Source organism: Ceratotherium simum, chromosome 39 (assembly GCF_057802395.1).
Source record: "Ceratotherium simum simum isolate JZ-2026a chromosome 39, ASM5780239v1, whole genome shotgun sequence".
Lineage (NCBI taxonomy): Eukaryota > Metazoa > Chordata > Mammalia > Perissodactyla > Rhinocerotidae > Ceratotherium > Ceratotherium simum.
The window spans coordinates 8,186,942-8,206,840 of NC_141938.1; the positions used below are offsets into that span (position 1 = coordinate 8,186,942).

Consider the following 19,899-nt stretch of genomic DNA (forward strand, 5'->3'; position numbering starts at 1 on the left):
TAGTGACATTGCTACTGAAAAATAAAGCATTTTGAAGAATGAAAATATCCCTTAGAATTTACTGGGGACATGAGGTCACTGCAGACAACAGGGAGAGCAATTTGTGATGGAGGGAGAAAGACTCCAGATGAATTGGTTGAAGAGAGAGTTAGCAGAGTGAAATGGAAGTGGCAAGTATAGAACAAATTATACAAAAGTTGGGAGCAGTACTCAAAGGTGGGTAACAAATGAAATGAGCTTCATTTTTCACTGAAAGGAATGAGAATGTGAAACATCCCCATGACATTGGAAATTATAACACTGCATGCAGATTTTGGAATATACAGGATAAGGAAAGAATAAGTGATTGTTTATGTTGCCCCAAATGTTAGGAACGGATGGAATTCAAAGTGCAGGTAGAGGTTTTTAAGGGGCAGTCATTAATAATATAATTATAGGAATAATTATTTAATTACAATGGCAGCCAATGTTGTGATGGATGGTGTAGTGTCCAGTGAAGGCTTACACCTGGTGGGGCGCTATAACTGAAAGCTGTAGTGTGATGGGTAGGATTCAGACCAGTTTCAGCTTGCCTAACTCCCAATTGCCTCAACAGGAACTTCTTCCTCTTTCTATACCATTAATTAATTCATACTGCCACCATGCAGACTGATGATCGTCAGACCAATATATTTGATCTCTAAGATGATAGCACCAATGGGGTGTTCAGTAGACCCTCAAGTCAACCTTTCCAAGTTTAAACTAATATATTATCTTTCCTAAAATGTTGTTTTTCCTATTATCCCATCTCTTTGAAAGCTAACACCATCAACTCTGGCACCCATGGAATTGTTTAACTCATGTCCTTAACTGGGCTAATTTTGCCCTCTCTGGAACAATTGGCAGTGTCTAGAGACATTTCTCATCATCATAATTTGGTGCTGGCATCTACTGTGTAGAGGCCAGAGATGCTGTTACGCATCATACTGTACAAAGGACCCTATGAGAAATAATGCAGGCCCCAAATGTCAGTATTGTTGAAGTTGAGAAACCCTAATCTAGACTGCTGAGGAATAATGTTAAAATTTTTATGTAAAAAGTCCCAATCATTCTCTATTATTTTGTAATGCTATTGAAAATATCTCAAAGAAATGTCTTTAAGATGAAATCAATCATATGTGTGAAGAAACGAGCACACTCCTGATGTGGTAAGCACTTGTTGTGAATACTGTATGAGTTTCAATCTCTTGTTCTGGAAAAGCAAGTTCACAACAAAATGAAGGTGAAGAACATGAACATTAACATTTGTGGGAAAATTTGGGGGGGAACCACATCAGCACTTGATATGATGAGTGCTTGAAGTCTAAAGTTGGAAATCTTAAGAATGGCTGCAAGAAACCTCACCAATCAGGGCACTTTAATCGACAACATATAAGGAAGAAAAGTCAAAAAGGAATTATTGAGGATGTTGCTCAGGAGAAACTGATAAAAAAATACAAACAAATTAATAAGTGCTTTGGGAATAGAAAAAAATCAAGCATGTGTTTTAGGGGATAAAAAGGAAAAAAAAAAAGGGATTTAAATTTTCAATACTTGACTTTGGGGCCCAAGACGTCCACTAAGTTCTAAGACCAGTGATCCATCATTAACAAGAGGTTGCTTGGCTGAGAAGCCTTTCCTGGGCCCCCTTCAGAGCCTTGTTTCTCAGACAGTAGATGAAAGTGTTCAGCATGGGATTGACAATTGTGTGCATCACTGAGGTGATCAAGCTTCTCTGGGAAGATGGGTCACAGCAGAACTGAGGTAGTCCCACAGGCTTTCCCCATATTAACAAGGAGACCACTAAGAGGTGAGACTCACAGATGGAAAATGCTTTATATTTTCCTCCTGCAGAAGACATCCTCATTAAGGAGGAGACAATTTGAAGGTAAGAAAAAAGGATCCCAGTGAGAGGAAACACACATAGGAGGACAATGGCCACATACAAGGAGATGCTATTGATGAGGATGTCAGAGCAGTCCACCTTGAGAACCTGAGCCAGTTCACAGAAGAAGTCTGGAATTTCAGTGCCTATCCAGAAGGTCAGCCTCACAATTAGTAGAACATGAAACAGGGAGACAGATAAAATGATGAACAAAGACATCACAACCAGGAGGCCACAGAGGTGTGGGTTCATGATGACCATGTAGTTCAGGGGGTGGCAGATGGCCACAAACTGGTCATAGGCCATGACAATCAGGAAGAAACCATCCATTCCAGCAAAAATCATTTAAAAAATATACCTGAGTGAGATATCCTGTGTGAGAGATCTTTACTCTGTGCCTAGATGTTCACTAGCATTTTCGGGACAGTGGTGGAGATGAAGCATGTGTCCACAAAGGACAGGTTGGAGAAGACCAAGTACATGGGGGTGTGGATGTGGGAATCAGAGCTGATGAGCAGCTACCCAAGCATGGTGACCAGTGTACATGGAGGGGAACACTCCAAAGAGCAGGGACTGCAGTTCAGGATCCTCTGAGAGACCCAGGAGGAGGAATTCTGGTATTTTGTGTTTTTTCCTGATTCCGTGTAGCTGGCATGTCTGCCAGGAAAGGAGGCAAAAGCAATGTTCAGTGAACATCCAACTGATACCTGAGCTAGTTAGCACCTTGTGATTCACCTTTAGGTAAACTTCACCCTCTGTTGAGTGTTTCCAGAGTGATTCATTGACTCAAGTGAGCCCTTTTCCATTTTAAATGTGTGTAATCATTCAGACATTCTTTAATTTAGCAGAAATCTGTCTGTCTGTCTCTCTTTCTTTTTATCTGCTACTCACTGGTTCAAAGTCCTTTGTTGAAATCTATGGAAATAAACCAATTTATTCTTTGATAAGTGTCTTTCAAATTATTAAAGACATCTAAGGTCTTTTCTATGGTAATCTCCATGCTACCTTGATTCTAATAACTCTGTAATAGTGATGAAGACATCAGTTTTCAACCCAAACAACCTCAATTCTGTGACCTTTTGATGTCATGGTTAACTCTCATGTGCCTTATTATTTCTTTATAAAAATATGGTTTCTGCTATTAACTTCTTTGTGAGGTTTAGAAATGACTTGTGCACAGTAGGAGCTCAATAAATGATAGCTATTAATGTCATTATTAATATGTGCGTTTTATGATGATTATTTTTTGCATATAAGTCTCCTCAAGTACAGTTTACAGATGTGATTTAGAAAATAGAATCTTGAGTTGACTTCGTAGAAAAGAATTTGGATTCACTAACATGCCATCTGTATGACATTGAGAAAGTTATTTACTCTCTCTTAGCTGCAGATACCTCACCTCTGCAATGGGAGTAGTAAATATGCCCTACACCATATGACTGATGAGTAAATTAAATGAGATGATGCATGCAATTTTTCTTGCGATTCCTGGGACATACAATGGACACTTGATAAATGTCAGCTTGTGCTCTTAACATCACAAAAAATCTGTCTTGCATAGTTATCATTTATCAGATTTTCCGTAAAAGAGGGCAGTCATCAAAGATGGAATTTTGATCGTTATAAACACAAGTCTGTTACCTCTTTTGGCCATCAGACAGTACTAGTTGATGAAGATCCTTATAGCTTTCTCTTTCAAAGACTGCCAGCCAGGAGGATTCTTCTTAGAAAAGGGAAAAAAAGCATGTGGACTACATAGATAAGAGGAGAAAACAAAATCACAAAACCATTAACTAAAATATAAACCATGTGAGAGTGTTTCATCACATGTACATGCTTAGAACTGAGAATGTGTTGTTTTAACAAGCAGCGGAATAATTACAAAATATATGATTGACAGATCTGATAAAAATATTCAAAGCTTCTATAAAATAAATCACCCTAAAAATTGAAAGAAATTTAAGATTTGAAAAATAAATGTTTACAGTCTCCATGATAGAAAAAAGATTTGGTGTTATTAATATCTGGAGAATGCTAATCAATTAAAGAGTGAAGAAATCATTTAGGATACATTTAGTCTGGGAAAGTGGGTTGAAATGGCTTCTCTGAAATATGAACATTTGAGCTGTGAGAGGAAGGATGGGTAATTGTTAACAAGGGGCAATAAGGAAAGGGCAAGCATTTTTGGGCTGAGAGAACAGAATTTACAGTTGAACTGTGGATCAGTGAGCTTGAGAATGGAAGGGATTTGAGACGCCAGTGAGATGGAGAACAGAGAGTGAGGATCAGGAGGACAGAGTGGGTGAGGCCCACAAGTCCAGCATCCTGTACTATTTCTTGATGTGCCCCTCATTTTGGTAATTTTATGTTTATTCACAGGTCAGAGGACACTAGTGTTTTTGCTTGCCACTGTCTTTCCAGGGACTCACATTGTGCCTGGCACATAGTAGGAACTCCACACATACAAAAGTTAGATGTATAATAAAGATTGAGAACCAAAGCGTCAACAATAACATACAAAAGAACTCCTTGAGATCTTTTGCCTGAATATAGACACAAAATGAAATAAAATTAAATCAAATGCATTCGTATCTAATTTAAGAGAATAATACATCATGAATAAGTAGTATCTATTCTAGGAAAGAGAAGCCGGTTTAATACTGTGATGTTTGGTAACATAATTCATCACAAGAATAGGTCAATGAAGAAAAATCATAACCATAATCACAATAGAAAGTGCACTTGGGAAAATGTAACAAATATTACTTTGTTTAGCAGCCAGGACAGAGCCTCTCACTGAATGAGGTCACTCAGGAAAATTTCTTAGCTCAACAAAGAATGGTTCTTTTAAAAGTGTAGCCAACAGGATATTCTACATTAAAGCACTAAAATATTTGTGTTAAATTCATGAACAGACCAAGGCCGTCTACAACTTTAATCACTCGATATTTTCCTGAACATTTAAAGAGACTGGTAAGATGACAAAAGGAAATAATTGAGCTGGGTACCAAACATCAGAAATAATTATGTTAGTTGTAACTGTGAAAATTCTAGAAGAAAACATAGGCAGTACGCTCTTTGACATCGGTCTTAGCAACATATTTTCAAGCACCATGTCTGACCAGGCAAGAGAAACAATCGAAAAAATAAACAAATGGGACTACATCAAACTAAAAAGCTTCTGCACAGCAAAGGAAACCATCAACAAAACGAAAAGACAACCTAACGATTGGGAGAAGATATTTGCAAACCATACATCTGATAAGGGCTTAATCTCCTAAATATATAAAGAACTCATACATCTCAACAACAAAAAAACTACCAACCCAATTAAAAAATGGGCAAAAGACCTGAACAGACATTTGTCCAAAGAAGATATACAGATGGCCAACAGACACATGAAAAGATGTTCAAAATCACTATCTATCAGGGAAATGCAAATCAAAACTACAATGAGATATCACCTCACGCCCGTGAGAATGGCTATAGTTAACAAGACAAGAAACAACATGTGTTGGAGAGGATGTGGAGAGAAGGGAACTCGCATACACTGCTGGTGGGAGTGCAAACTGGTGCAGCCACAATGGAAAACAGTATGGAGATTCCTCAAAAAATCAAGGATAGAACTACCATATGATCCAGCTATTCCACTGCTGGGTATTTATCCAAAGAACTTGAAAACACCGATTTGTAAAGGTACATGCACCCCTGTGTTCATTGCAGCGTTATTCACAATAGCCAAGACTTGGAAGCAACCTAAGTGCCCATCAAGGGACGAATGGATAAAGAAGCTGTGGTATATATACACAATGGAATACTACTCAACCATAAGAAATGATGAAATCCAGGCATTTGTGACAACATGGATGGACATTGAGGGTATAATGCCAAGTGAAATAAGTCACAGGGAGAAGGTCAAATACCGTATGATTTCCTTCATTAAGTAGTAGATAATAACAACAATAAACAAACACATAGGGACAGAGATTGGATTGGTGGTTACCAGAGGGGAAGGGGGGAGGGAGGTGGGTGAAAGGGATAATTCGGTACATGTGTGTGGTGATGGGTTGTAATTAGTATTTTGGTGGTGAACATGATGTAATCTATGCAGAAATAGAAGTATAATGATGTACACCTGAAATTTTTACAATGTTATAAACCAATGTTACTGTAATAAACAAAAAATTTAAAAAAAAGAAATAATTACGTTATTTGTAGATCATATGGCTGACTCTAAGGCAAAACAACAGCAACAATCAATACAGAACTATAAAGTGTTACCAGTAAGTCGAATGTAATGCAAAAATAGGGAATATAATAGAAAAATCCAATCATGTGAGGAACAAAATAGACAATTCCTGGCGCATAATAGATCTCCAGTGAGTAGTTAGTGAATAAACAATCGGACACAGGAAATACAACTGTAGCCTACAATTATGGGAAAGAGTAGAGAAGAGGTGGAGACTCACCAGAAAATAACTCATTGAAGAAAGCCTCTAGATTGCAAAAAGAGAGAGAGGGAAACAGAATAAGAGCTGGAAAAGACTGGTTTCAGTGGAAATTAAAATACTTTGTAGACTAAATAAATATGGGACTGTCCCAGTCTCATTAATCTAGAGGTAAAGCCCAGAAGCCACTTTCTCTCCTCGTTTCCTTCTTACTCCACCAGCCCTCACTGGGACACACTGGCCCTCTCTGATGGCTATCGCTAAAGCTTTTTGTTCTCTGAGCTCTGTCCTTGGGAAGCCCAATTGAGTTTGCTTTTGGCTGATATCAGAGAATTATACATAAGAGGCAACAGAAACATGTTAAAAGTTTCCAGAATCTCAAGCGTTGAATTCTCAGAGCTTCTCACTCAATAAACTGTTCTATTGACTCCTTTCCCCAAACAATTCAGCTCCCTTGGGGTACAAAGATTAGAAAATGGATGGTTTTCAGACAATGTTGTGTCTGTGCAAGCAGCAAAGGGGGAAATGAATTTATTTCCTTTAAGGAGAAACCCTTCTTTCTTTGATCTGACATAAAAATTACAAGATGTCCCCTAAAGAAATTTTAATTTCTATAAGAAATGAAACCAGGAAACACCTTTATTGATGTTCTTCTCTTAAAAAGTCTTTGGAGATTTTATGGATCACTTGGCGTACACAATGTGACGGAAAAAAAGAGGTTCTTTCTGAAGAAAAGCAGAGTACTTAATAGTTTTGTTTCTGTTGAAAGACTAACCAAATGAGAACTGAAAAACATCCCTTGACCATGGCTGGTAAAACAGAGGCCTTTTTTGATATTAGGGAGGGCTCCATTTATTACCACTAAATAGAGGAGTACGGGCAGAAATAATCCGAGTAGAATGGGTTGAAGATTGATTATTGAGGAAATACAGGTGACAAATATAAATCATATATAAAATTTGTCAGAGAAGAGGAGGACAGAGGTAAAACATAACCTAAAGACAGTATCATATGGGAGAGAGTTTAAAAAAAATTAATAGAAGATACAGAAAGGCATTTCATTTCAAAGAGTGTGATGATACTTCATGTTGGTATTTGAATACACAGGAAATGCTGAAGAGATAATTCACATGATGCAGTACACACTCTAAAACAATGACTATAATAATGTGCTGTATCTCCATTTAGAGAATACATGGGTCTAGAAATCAAGGGTTGGCGTAGAAGCAGCCTCATCCAACATCACTCCCAGTGAGCCACATGGGGAGTTTGTGCTTCAGTTCTCCACAGCTCTGGCCTCTGCAGGTTTAGAGGGCTTGACTCCTAAAGAGATAACACTTCCAGACACATGGCAAAATCCCATTGAACTTCAACCTATTGACCAAAATGTTAAAGGACAATACAACGTGGGTCAATAATTATTATCCCAGGAAACTAAATATGCTTCAGCTTTAGGGAATCTATTTACTTTAATTTATTTCATAAATATATCAATACAAAAGCTGGCAAGTCCAATAAGAATAAAAATGTATTTGATAATTTTTAACAGCCTTTGCTGCTTATGGTGGTACGTACGTGTGTGTGTGTGTGGGGTGGGGGATGCAGGCTCTTAAAGTGGGAAAATAAGGATGTATCATTCAAATGATAAATAATGTGGGTTCTTCAATGAGAGCTAACATTCAGTTGAAGATGGAAGCATTAAGAAATGACAACGAGGGGCCGGCCCGGTGGCTTAGCTGTTAAGTGCCCGCACTCCGCTTCTGGCGGCCCGGGTTCGGATTCTGGGCGAGCACCGACACACTGCTTCTCCGGCTATGCTGAGGCCGTGTCCCACATAGAGCAACTAGAAGGATGTGCAACTATGACATACAACTATCTACTGGGGGCTTTGGGGAAAAAAAGGAGGAGGATTGGCAATAGATGTTAGCTCAGAGCTGGTCTTCCTCAGCAAAAAAAGAGGAGGATTAGGACGGATGTTAGCTCAGGGCTGATCTCCCTCACCAAAAAAAAAAAAAAAAAAAAAAAGAAATGACAATATTATTCTGATAATTGAAACAAATGCAGAAGATGACAAAAGAAAGGGACATAAGCATTGTACAGTCAAAGACAAATGTATCATTGTTAGTAGATAACATTTTGGAGGTGAAGAGCCCTGAGATCTCTGAAGATGCAGCCCTGTGTGGGTCCTTCATCATGCATTTCAATAAATCTCCTAGGACAGTTGTTATCAAATGTTAGCCATGCATGAGATCCACCTGGATGGCTTATTAAACACAAATGGCTGGGCCTGTCCCTGGATTTTCTGATTTAGTAGATCTGGGATGAAGGACATGAATTTGCACATCTAACAAGCTCCCAGGGGATGCTGGTGCTACTGGCCTAGAGACACTTTGAGAAACACTTTATTGCGTCCCTAGTACTCTGGTTTAATAAAAGATTTTCCTCCACTGTTTACATCTCTCCTCACCCTCCCCAACCTCCAGCATTTACTAGGATACACTGGCTCTTTCTGATGGCATCATGGATACAAGAGGAGATAAAAAACAAAGACAGAGATCACCAGGGCTCTCTCCTGTGTATGTTTCCTACCTGGTTATGGCAAGGTCATTACTGGAGGAGAATAGAAAAATAATCTAAAATACTGCTTTGTAAAATCTTCATAGAAGCTTTCTGACAATGCCTGGAGCAATGCCCAACTTCCATGGCCTTGGGAATGTCACGTGTTGAACAATATCAAAGGTTCCTCTGACAGATGGTCTCTCTCTTTGCAGAGCACAACTCTGGCCCTGTCAGGGAAAGACATACCCCTCATAAGGGGTTGCAGCTCTTCCTATTAAGAAAAATTACTTCTCTCTTTGCCCCAGCCTTTCACTGATGGTCTTTCTCCACCAGGCTTTCAGTACACCAGCTATCCCAGTTTCCTGCTACCTCACTGGTCTCTCCTACTCCTTTACTTTACTCCTCCCAGAGCATCCCAGGGCTCTGCCTTTGGTCCTTCTCCATATTCACACTTGCTCCTTTGGTTATCTCAACCAGCTGGCTGGCCTCAAATATTACCTCTACAACTATGACCCTCCAATTTTTAGGTCCAGTACTGACCTCCCTCCCAAACTCAAGGTTCCACTGAGATGTCAAACAAACATCTCCATTTTTTTTAAATTGTGGTAAAATATACATAACATAAAATTTACTATTTTAATTACATTGAAGTATATAGTTCTGTGGCATTATCTACATTCACTCTGTTGTCCAACCATCACCACCATTCATCTCCAGATCTTTTTGATCATCTCCAAATGAAACTCTGTCCCCATTAAACACTAACTCCCTTATCCTCTCTCCCCCTAGCCCCTGATAATCTCTATTCTAGTTTCTACCTCTATGAATTTGACTACTTTAGTCATCTCATATATGTTGAGCCGTATAATATTTATCCTTTGGACTATCTCATATTTGACATTACAAAACCTGAACTTCTGATGTCCCCTTTCTTTCCAAGTTTGCTCTACCTATAGCCATCCCTGTTTCAATTGATGCAATTCCACTGTTTCAGTTGTTCAGGCCCGAAACCTGGAGTCATTCTTGTCTCCTCTCCTTTCTCACACCCTGCCTCTCATATCCTGCCTCATGACAAATCCACTTGGCCCAACTGACCACTTAAGAACTCTTACACTAGTACCACCCTCCATCCCCACCCAAGGTCTTAGCCTCCTATATCTCACCTGGCTTGCTGCAGTCAGCTCCAATCAGGTTTCCCAAACACTACAATCCATTCTCAACTCAGCAGCCAGAATGATCTTTTAAATCCCAAGTCAGATCATGTCATGTGTCTTCTCAAAACCCAGCAACGCCTCCCCACGTCACTCAGATTAAATGAATGCAAAAGTCCTTCGATGGCAGAGAAAGCGTCACGTGATCATCCCCTATACCTATTCTCCACTTCTGCTATGCACTCCCTCATTCTCTATGCTCCAGTCACACTCCCCCCAGGCCACCTCCCACCTGAGGGTCTTTCTATTATCCTTACCTTCTGCCTGGGCACTCTTTCCCCAGATATGCTCTCACCTAAGTCATTCACTGTCTTCACAAATGTAACTTTCTCAATGAGGTTTATGAAGACCATCCTTTATGTCATGATACCTGTCCTCCCCACACACCTGATCTTCTTTATCCTGTAGAGATGAACCTAAAATAATGACTGACATATAGTAAATACTCAGGAAAATTAGATTTGATAAATTCAATAAACAGATGTGGTTTTGAAGGGGTGGCCAGTGACATCGTCTCCTGACAACAGTTGGTGGTCCAAGGTGAAAGGGCACATGATTGTGTCAATCACAATCCATCTCTGAGATATTTTTTTTCAAATGAGAAGCTAAAATAAATCCAGTTTCTCTTTAATACTGAAGCAACTAAAAAAGTGCTTCACTAACATGAGGTGTGAGTTGTGAGAGCTGCTGGTTTCTGTGTCTCACCTATTTGCAAATAGTCGGGCTGAGAAAATAAAGCTGATAATCTGAAAGAAAATCCTTGCAGTGTTTGAGCTTCTGTATCCAGTTGTGCCAGTGTTCCTCTGAGCCAGCTATGTTCAGCCATGAACAGATGAATCAGGAAATTCTTTTCTATCACTTGTCAGCAAAGCAAACCTGAATAGTGCAGCCTTATATTTGCAACAACCAGGACCATGAGCTGATTATGCCCAGTGAAAATCAGCAAGGAGTGCCAGACACACCCTCCACCTTCTCAGCTCAAGGCCTTACTCATCAATTTTTGGCAAATTCTAACTCACACACATCTCCCTTGGCAACGTGAACAATAGCTGCCCAAGGACGTCCATGTACTAATCTCCAGAATTTGTGAATGTCTTACCTTAAGATGATGAAAGGTGTTTTGCAAGTGTAATTAAGTAAAAGATCTTAAGATGGGAAATTTATCCTGAATTATCTGGTTAGGCTCGATGTCATCACAAGGGTCCTTATTAGAGGAAGCCAGGAGTGCTACAGAGAGATTTGAAGATGCTCTACTGTTGACTTTGAAGATAAAGGAAGGAATCACAAGCCAAGGAATGCAGGGAGCCTCTAGAATTTGGAAAAGGCAAATAAACAGATTTGCCTCTAGAGCCTTCAAAAGGAAAGTAGCCCTGTTGACACATTTTAGACTTCTGATTTCCAAACTTGTAAGACAATAAATTTTTCTTATGTTAAGCCACTCAACTTATCTTAATTTGTTACAGCAGCCATAGGAAACTAATACACCTCTCTTCCAAGATCTGCCTCTCTTATTGCCACTGGCTTAGATCGGTCCCCATCATCTCTCCCCTGGACTACTTCCACAGCCTCCTAACTGTTCCATCTGCTTTCAGTTTCTCCCACTCATAGCAATCTTAAATTCCTCCTATTATATGTATGATTACAGCATGGCCCTGGTGCTCAATTGCTTTTAAAATCCTTAATATGTCAAATTACACTCTCAATAATCTGCTCTCCAACTACATATCTAGGCTTATTTCTAACAACTCAGTGATAAGTTCCATACATCCTCCTGAAATGCCTTACTCTTGAATTTCTCCATGCTTATGTGCAAGTGGTTCCTTCTTCCTCTAGATCCCACTGTCTTATCCTCCTTGCTCCCAACCCAAACCCATTTTCCAATTAAATTCTGTTGATTAGTTGTTACCCAATGCTCAAGTACATTCTCCCATTAGAAGTTTTTCCTATATCCCAAGTGTTGGCAAAGATCTGGAAAAACTGGAACCTTCATTCAGTGCTGATGAAAAAGGGGGAAACCACATTGAAAACATTTTGGCAGTTTCTTAAACAATAAACATAAATTTACAATATAGCCCAGTAATTACACTCCACATTATCTACCCAAGAGAAACAAAAACACATGTCAACACAGAGACGTGTATGCAAATATTCATAATAACCCAAACTGGAAAAATCCAAACACCTGTCAACTGGTAAGTGGATAAAGAGAATATGATATATCCATACATTTGAATACTATTCTGCGATTTTAAGGAACAAAACACTGATACGTGTCTCCACAGGTATTACCCTCAAAACCGTTATGCTAAGTGGAAGAAGCCTGATACAAAAGATCACACATATTGTGTGATTCCATTTATATAACATATCTAGAAAAGACCTATTTATAGAGACAGAAAGCAGATAATTGTTGCCTAGGATGGAGGTGGGGGTGAGAATTAACTGTAAGTGGGCACAAGGGAACTTTTTGGGTTGACACAAACGTTCTAAAACTGAATTATGATGATGGTTGCATAACTATAAAAGTATTGATAGTATTGAATTACATTTTCAATGGGTAAATTTCACGGTATGTTAATTAAATATTAATGAATCTGTAAAATCAACTTTGTAAAGTTTTCTTTGGAATTACTCAAGGTGATTGAACACTTTTACCTTTGTTTTCAACATGCTCTATTGCACCCCAGTATTATTATGCTCACCACTTTGTGTTGCAATCCTGGCTACCTTTTTGGGCCCCTCTTCAATTTGTATACAGTAGACAAAATACTCACTGGATTAAAATTAACAGAATAAAAGTGAATGAAAGCCACATCAAATAGGCTTTTCCTCATTAAGAAATTATGATTTCTAGGTAATGTGAAGATCTTCTAGATACACAATTGTTGGTTTCTTTATTTCTTCTTTTCCCAAAAGTCCAAAGTTCCATTCATGATATTGTTTTGATACCCTTCACAGCCTGTATCAGCTGTTTTGGTTTCTTACCCCAGAAGCAGACACTGAGCCAAGGATTCATATACAATCACTTTATTGGAAGGAGTAGAAAACGTGGAACATGGGTTAGAGAGAGAAGTGATATAGGGAAGAAAATGCGTCCAATAAAGCTTACTTTAAGTCAGCTCCCACAATAACTGAGAAGAGTTTTCATCCTGTATGGAAATCATGGAAAATGGCACTAAATCCAAACTTCAAAATGATTCCAGCAAAGGTGTGAAGGAGATGGTATACCCTTCACCTCTCCATCAAGAGCTGTTTCTGGTGGGCATAATTCCCTGTCTTCTGCCATCATGCATTGCAAAATGTAGGTTCCACCTGCTATGAACCATTGACAGTCAGGTAATTATGTAATGGAGATGGTGAAAAGATCCCACGGAACATGGGAGAAATGCTGACAGCTTCTAATACTTCACCCTTCACTGTAGACTCAGTTCTATCAATATTATTCTCAAAAAATGAACTAAATTCTGAATGCATCCCACAAGTGTTTAACTATCATTCCTGACGGCACTAACAGAGTGCATCTTCCCCCCAAAATAAACGATGGGAGAGAAAAAGTCTTACTCTATTATATTCAGTATTATGTGTGTTTGGATCTTTGGGTGTACAGTAAAACCGAAATGATGAGAAATAAACGTCCAATAACACAGGAAAGAATAGGAAGAAAAGAAAGAAGCAGGAAGGAAGGCAAAGTGTGAAGTGATATCTCAGAGTTGTCCTATGTAATATATTCCTGTGAATCACCTGGAGAAAGTAGCTTTCAAATCTAGATTCCTACTCTTGAAGTTGAAAATCACATCACAGTTTTCAAGAAAAGTATGACAGCAGAGTTAGAATGTGGGCTCAGTGTCAGGTTTCCAGATTAGAGTCCATCCCAATTTCAATCTCTTTCTCTGAAAAATGGAGTAAATGAGAAAAAAAATCTCAAAGAAATATTGTCGGGATTACTTAAAATGGTACATGTAAAGCAACAAGAAAAGATTGATATGGTCAGCATGTTGGTCATGACTATTGTATGATTTACTTTCCATTTCTTTCAGGAAAAACGAAAACACAATCAAATTAAAGTGAAGATATCAACATTTGAGAAGACAATTTTGGGGGGAAACGATGCAATAACATGATATAACTGCTTCAGATCTAGTTTTGGCAATCTCAGGAATGGCTGTAAGAAAGCTGACCAGAGATAGAACTTCATGGGCTGCAAATAGGGAAGAAAAATAAAAAAGGAATGACTGAGGAGGTTATTGAGGAGAAACTAACACAAAAACAAATAAAAGGACAGTCATAGGTGCTTTGGGATTGAAAGAAATGAAGCGTGTCTTTTAGGGGAGAAAAAGAACAAGGAGATTAAATTCATAATATTTCCTTTGGGTACCAACATGTTTACTTTGTTCTGAGGCTGGGGACCCATGACAGACAAGAGGCAGCTTGGCTGAGGAGCCTTCCCAGGGCCTCCTCTAAATTCCTGTTCCTCAGGCTGTAGATGAAGGGGTTCAGCATGGGGCTGACAACGGTGTACATCACTGAGGTGATCGAGTTTTCGTGGGAAGAATGGGTCACAGCAGAACTGAAGTAGACACCCAGGCTTGTCCCATAGTACAAGGAGATTGTAGAGAGGTGAGACCCACAGGTGGAAAATGCTTTATATTTTCCTTCTGCAAAGGAAATTCACATTATAGAGGAGACAATTTGAGAGTAAGAGAAGAGGATTCCAGTGAGGGGAAATACACCTAGGAGGACAGTTGCCACTACATGGTGATGTTAATGATGAGAGTGTCCCAGCAGGCTAATCTGAGAACCTCAGCCAGTTCACAGAAGAAATGTGGAATTTCAGTGCCTGTAGAGAAGGTTAGCTGCCTCAACAGTAGAATAAGAAGCAGTGAGACCCAGCAAATGATAAAGCAGCACATCAGAACCAGGAGGCCACAGAGACGTGGGTTCATGATGACCATGTAGTGCAGCGGGTGGCAGATGGCCACAAACTGGTCATAGACCATCACAGTCAGGAGGAAGCCTTCCAGTAAAGCAAAAATCATAAAAAAATAGACCTGAGTGAAGCATCCTATGTAGGAGATGTCTTTTCTCTGTGCCTGGATGTTCACCAGCATCTTCGGGACAGCGGTGGAAGTGAAGCAGATGTCGACAAAGGACAGGTTAGAGAGGAAGAAATACATGGGAGTGTGGAGGTGGGAGTCAGAGATGATGGTCAAGATGATGAGGAGGTTCCCAAGCACGGTGACCAGGTACATGGACAGCAACACCCCAAAGATAAAGGGTTGAAGCTCAGAATCCTCTGAGAGGCCCAGGAGGAGAAATTCTGATACTTCTGTGTGGTTTCCTGTGTCCATGGAGCTGGTGTGTCTGCTGTGGAAGGAGGCAAAAGCATTGTTCAGTGAACATCCAACTGGCACCTGAGCTAGTCAGCACCTCTTGATTCCACCTTTAGGTGGCAAACGTCACCCTCTGTTAAGTCTTTCCAATGACAGTGATTCACTACGTCATGTGGGAGCCCATTTCCTTTTGAAATGGAATTATATAGCCTTTTTGAAATTAAGAGAAATCTCTATTTGTCTCCTACTCACTGGTTCTAATTCCATTTGAAGCTATGGACATAAAGAATTTCTTGTATGATATGACTGTTCCAAAATAGTTCAAGGCATTTAATATATTTTCTTTGATAATCTTCATACTTTCTTCATTCAAATAGCTCTGATACTTATTAAGATGTGGATTCCTAACTCAAACAACTTTAATTCTATGACTTGATGCTTGCTATCCACGTCATAGTTAACACTGAAGTGCCTTATTTATTTTATTTCTAAAAATATGGTTACTTCTATTACATTCTCTGTGAGATTTAGAAATGCCTTTGTGCACAGTAGGATCTCAATAAATGATAACTATTTTTGTCATTATTAATATGTTCCTCTTATGACCATTATATTTGATATGTAACTCTCCCAAAGTACAGGATAGAGATGTGATTTATCAGATGAGATCTGGGGTCAGACTTCCTAGAATAGAATTTTGCTCCACCAAATCACTATTGGTGTGAACCTAACAAAGTTATTTAATCTTTCCTTGCAGCAGACACCTCGCCTCTACAATGGGAGTAGTGAATATTCCCTACAATGTAAGACTGATCAGAGAATTAAATGAGATGATGCATGTAGTTTTTCTTGTGGCACCTGTGACATACACTGGACACTTGATAAATGTGAGCTTCTGTTCTTAACATCACAATAAATTAGTCTTGTGTTTCTGTCACTACAGATATTCCTCTTAAACGGTGCCAGTCAACGAAGGTGGAATTCTGATTATCATACACAGAACAGATATGTTACCTCTTTTCACTGCCATGCAGCACTTCTAATTAATGAAGATCCTTATGGCTCCCTGTTTCAGAAACTGCCTGCCAGGTGGATTCTTTCAAGAAGAGAGAAAAGTATGTGAACAATCAAGATAAGAGGAGGGAACAAAATCACAATGCTTTAAATTAAAATGCAAAGTGTGTGTTCTCATGTGTGCCCATGTGTACATGCTCAGAAGTGGGGATGTGTTGTACTAAAAACCAGTAGAATTAATTGTAAAAAAATATGGTTGATAGATTTGATTAAAAAATATTCAAACTACTATAAATCAAATCATCCTAAAATTTGAAAGGAAAATTTAAGAAGTGATTGTAAATGTGTAGAAGCTCCATGATAGAAAAAACGTTCCTGTTTGTAATGCATAGAGAATCCTAATTAATTAAAGAGAGCAAAAATCATTGAGGGCAAATTTAATCTGGGTAGGTGGGTGAAGAAGTCTTTTTCTGAGATGTGGATATTTGAACCGTGAAAGGAAGGATGGGTAAGTGTTAACCAGGGGAAATAGGAAAAATCAAGCATTTCAGGCTGAGAGGACTGAATTCTTGTTTAACCTGTGGGTCAGAGAGCTTGTGAATGAAGGGACTTGAGAGTCCAGCGAGATGGAGAACAGAGAGGGATGGTCAGGAGGACAGACAAGGGGAGGTCCACAAGTCCATCATCCTGTGCAATTCCTTGATGTGCATCTCATGTTGCTAATGTTATGTTTATTTGTGGGTCAGAGAATGTGACTCTTTTTGCTCACCATTGTCTTTTCAGGGACTTCCATGGTGCCTGGCACATAGGAGGTGTTCAACACATACAAAGGTTACATGTATAATAAAGAATGAGACCCAAGTGTCAACTATGACACAAAAAAGAAATCTTCAAACTCACATATGCCTGGATATAGACACAAAATTCAATAATGAAGTTAAATCAAATTTATTCACATCTATATTAAGAGAATAATACATCCTGTATAAGTAATCCTCCTTCTACGAATGGGAAACTGGTTTAATGCTAGGATTTGTGCTAACATAATTAATCACAAAAATAGGTTAATGAAGAGAAATCACAACCATAATCACAATAGAAAATGCATTTGAGAAAATGTAACAGTCATCACTGTGGTTAGTAGCCAGGCAGGACAAGCCTTTTGCTAAATGAGGAAACCAAGGACAATTTCTAAACCAAATAAAGAATGGTAGTATTAAAAGTACAGCAACCAGGATATTCTACATTAAACACTAAAATATCTGTGTTAAATTCATGAACAGACCAAGGCAGTCTACTCCAATTTGAATCAATAGATATTCTCCTGAACATTTAAAAGACATTGGTAAGATGAGAAAAGGAAACTGGGCTGAGCCTACAATTACGGGAAAGAGTGTAGAAGAGGTGAGGATTCTCCAGAAAATAACTCTTAGCACAGAAAATCCATAGATTCCAAAAAGACAGACAAGGAAACAGAACAAGCACTGGAAAAGTCTGGGCTCAGTGAAAAATAAGTATCCTCAAAGTACAGAGACTTCATCACTGTAGACTAAATAAATATGAGACTGTCTCAGTCTCATTACTCTAGACTAAACCCAAGTGCCCACTTTCTCTCCTCTTTTTGTCTTACTCCACCAGCGTGGATACACTGACCCTCTCTGATGGTTATCACTGAAGCTTTCTGTTCTCTGGGGTCTGCCCCTGGGAAGCCCAGTTGGCTTATTTGGCTAGGATCAGAGAATTATTGGCTAGGGGCAACACGAACAAGTTTAAAGTTTCCAGAGTCTCCAGGGTTGAATTCTCAGAGCTCCTCCTTATATAAATTGTTCCATTGACTTACTTTATTCCAAATAATTCATCTCCCTTGGGGTGCAAAGATAAGAGAATGGAAATTTTTCAACCAACATTGTGTCTGTGCAAGTGGCAAAGGTGGGAAATGAATTTTTTTCTTTCAAGAAGAACCTCTTCTTTCTTTGATTTGACTTAAAACTTACAAATTGTCCCCTATGGAAAGTATAATTTCTACAATAATCCATCCCAGGAACCAACTTTCAATGATGTTTCCTCAAAGAATTTTGGGAGATTTTATGAATCACTTGGTCTCCACAATGTCATGGAGGCAAAGAGATCCTTCTAAAGAAAAGCAGAGTGGCTAATAGTTTTGGTTTTTTAAAAAGGACTAACCAAGTGAGGACTGAAAAATATCCGTTGACATTTGCTGGTGACATGGAGGCCTTCATTGATATTTCAGAGGGCTCCATTTATTACATCTAAATTGAGGGGCAGGGGCAGAAATCATCCAGGTAGAGTGGGCTGAAGAGTGTGTATTGAGACAACTTAGGTGACAAATATAAATCATATATAAAGTTTGTTAGAGAAGGGGAGGGCAAGGTTAAAATGTCGTCTAAAGGGAGTGACAAATATGAGAGAGTTCAGAAATTTTTATATTGGAAAGTAAAGAAAGACATTTAATTTCAAAGAGAATGATCATATTTCACGCAGGTATTTGAATAGACAGGGAGTGCTGAGTACATAATTCGCAGGATGCTGTATACACTATAAATCAAAGAATCATAATGTGCTGTATCTCCAATTTAGAGAATACTTGAATCCGTAAACCAAGGGTCAGAAGTAGAAGCAGATCCATCTAACATCGCTCCCATGAGCCACTTCGGGAGTTTTTGCTTCAGGTCTCCACACATCTGGCCTCTGCATGCTTAGAAATTTGATTTCTAAAGGGGCTACACTTTCAGAGACATGGCAAAAGTCCCATTAAACTTCAAGCTGTGCTGCTGCCTGGCACTTCAGGTCCCTCATGCCAAGAAGAGGAGTCACCTTCCTGTGATCATCAGCATAATTGTGTGACCATGGCAATGGGCATGCACTGGTACCTGCTGTGCTCAGTCACTGGCTGGGAGCAGCCCAGGAGCAACCTCAGTACAAACTCAGTGAAGGATGCAGATGGTTGTTGGTCAGTTATGCTCCCAGAGCAAGAGATCTCTGTGTTGTTGAGCTTGAGTGAGGCAGCTTCCTTTAGCTGAAGGCAATTCTCAAACAGGGCTGAGGGCCGAGAGCTGTCAGAAGTCTGCACCCCCTGCATTCATCCAGAATGAGGATAGGGGCAATGCAGCACAGCATTCACTAGAGTCCATCCCTTGGGACATTTGTATCAACTTTTCTTTTGATTTAAAAGTAATTGACATATAACATTATGTTCTTTTCAGGTGTACAACATAATGATGCAATATTTGTACGTGTTGGGAAATTATCACCACAATATAACAATATAGTCTATATAACATCCATCACCACATGTAATTACAAGTTTTTTTCTTGTGATGAGAATTTTTAAAATCTAGTCTCTTAGCAACTTTCAAATAGACAATACAGTATTATTAACTCTAGTCACTATTCTGTACATTACATCCCATGAC

At 39.0% G+C, this 19,899-nt stretch overlaps 2 pseudogenes; both read right to left on the bottom strand.

Annotated features, from left to right (window-relative positions):
• Positions 1-1,624: 1,624 nt before the first annotated feature.
• Positions 1,625-10,474, bottom strand: LOC101400626 (olfactory receptor 7D4-like; annotated as a pseudogene).
• Positions 10,475-14,448: 3,974 nt separating this feature from the next.
• LOC101400367 (olfactory receptor 7D4-like) lies at positions 14,449-15,469 on the bottom strand (annotated as a pseudogene).
• Positions 15,470-19,899: the final 4,430 nt, after the last annotated feature.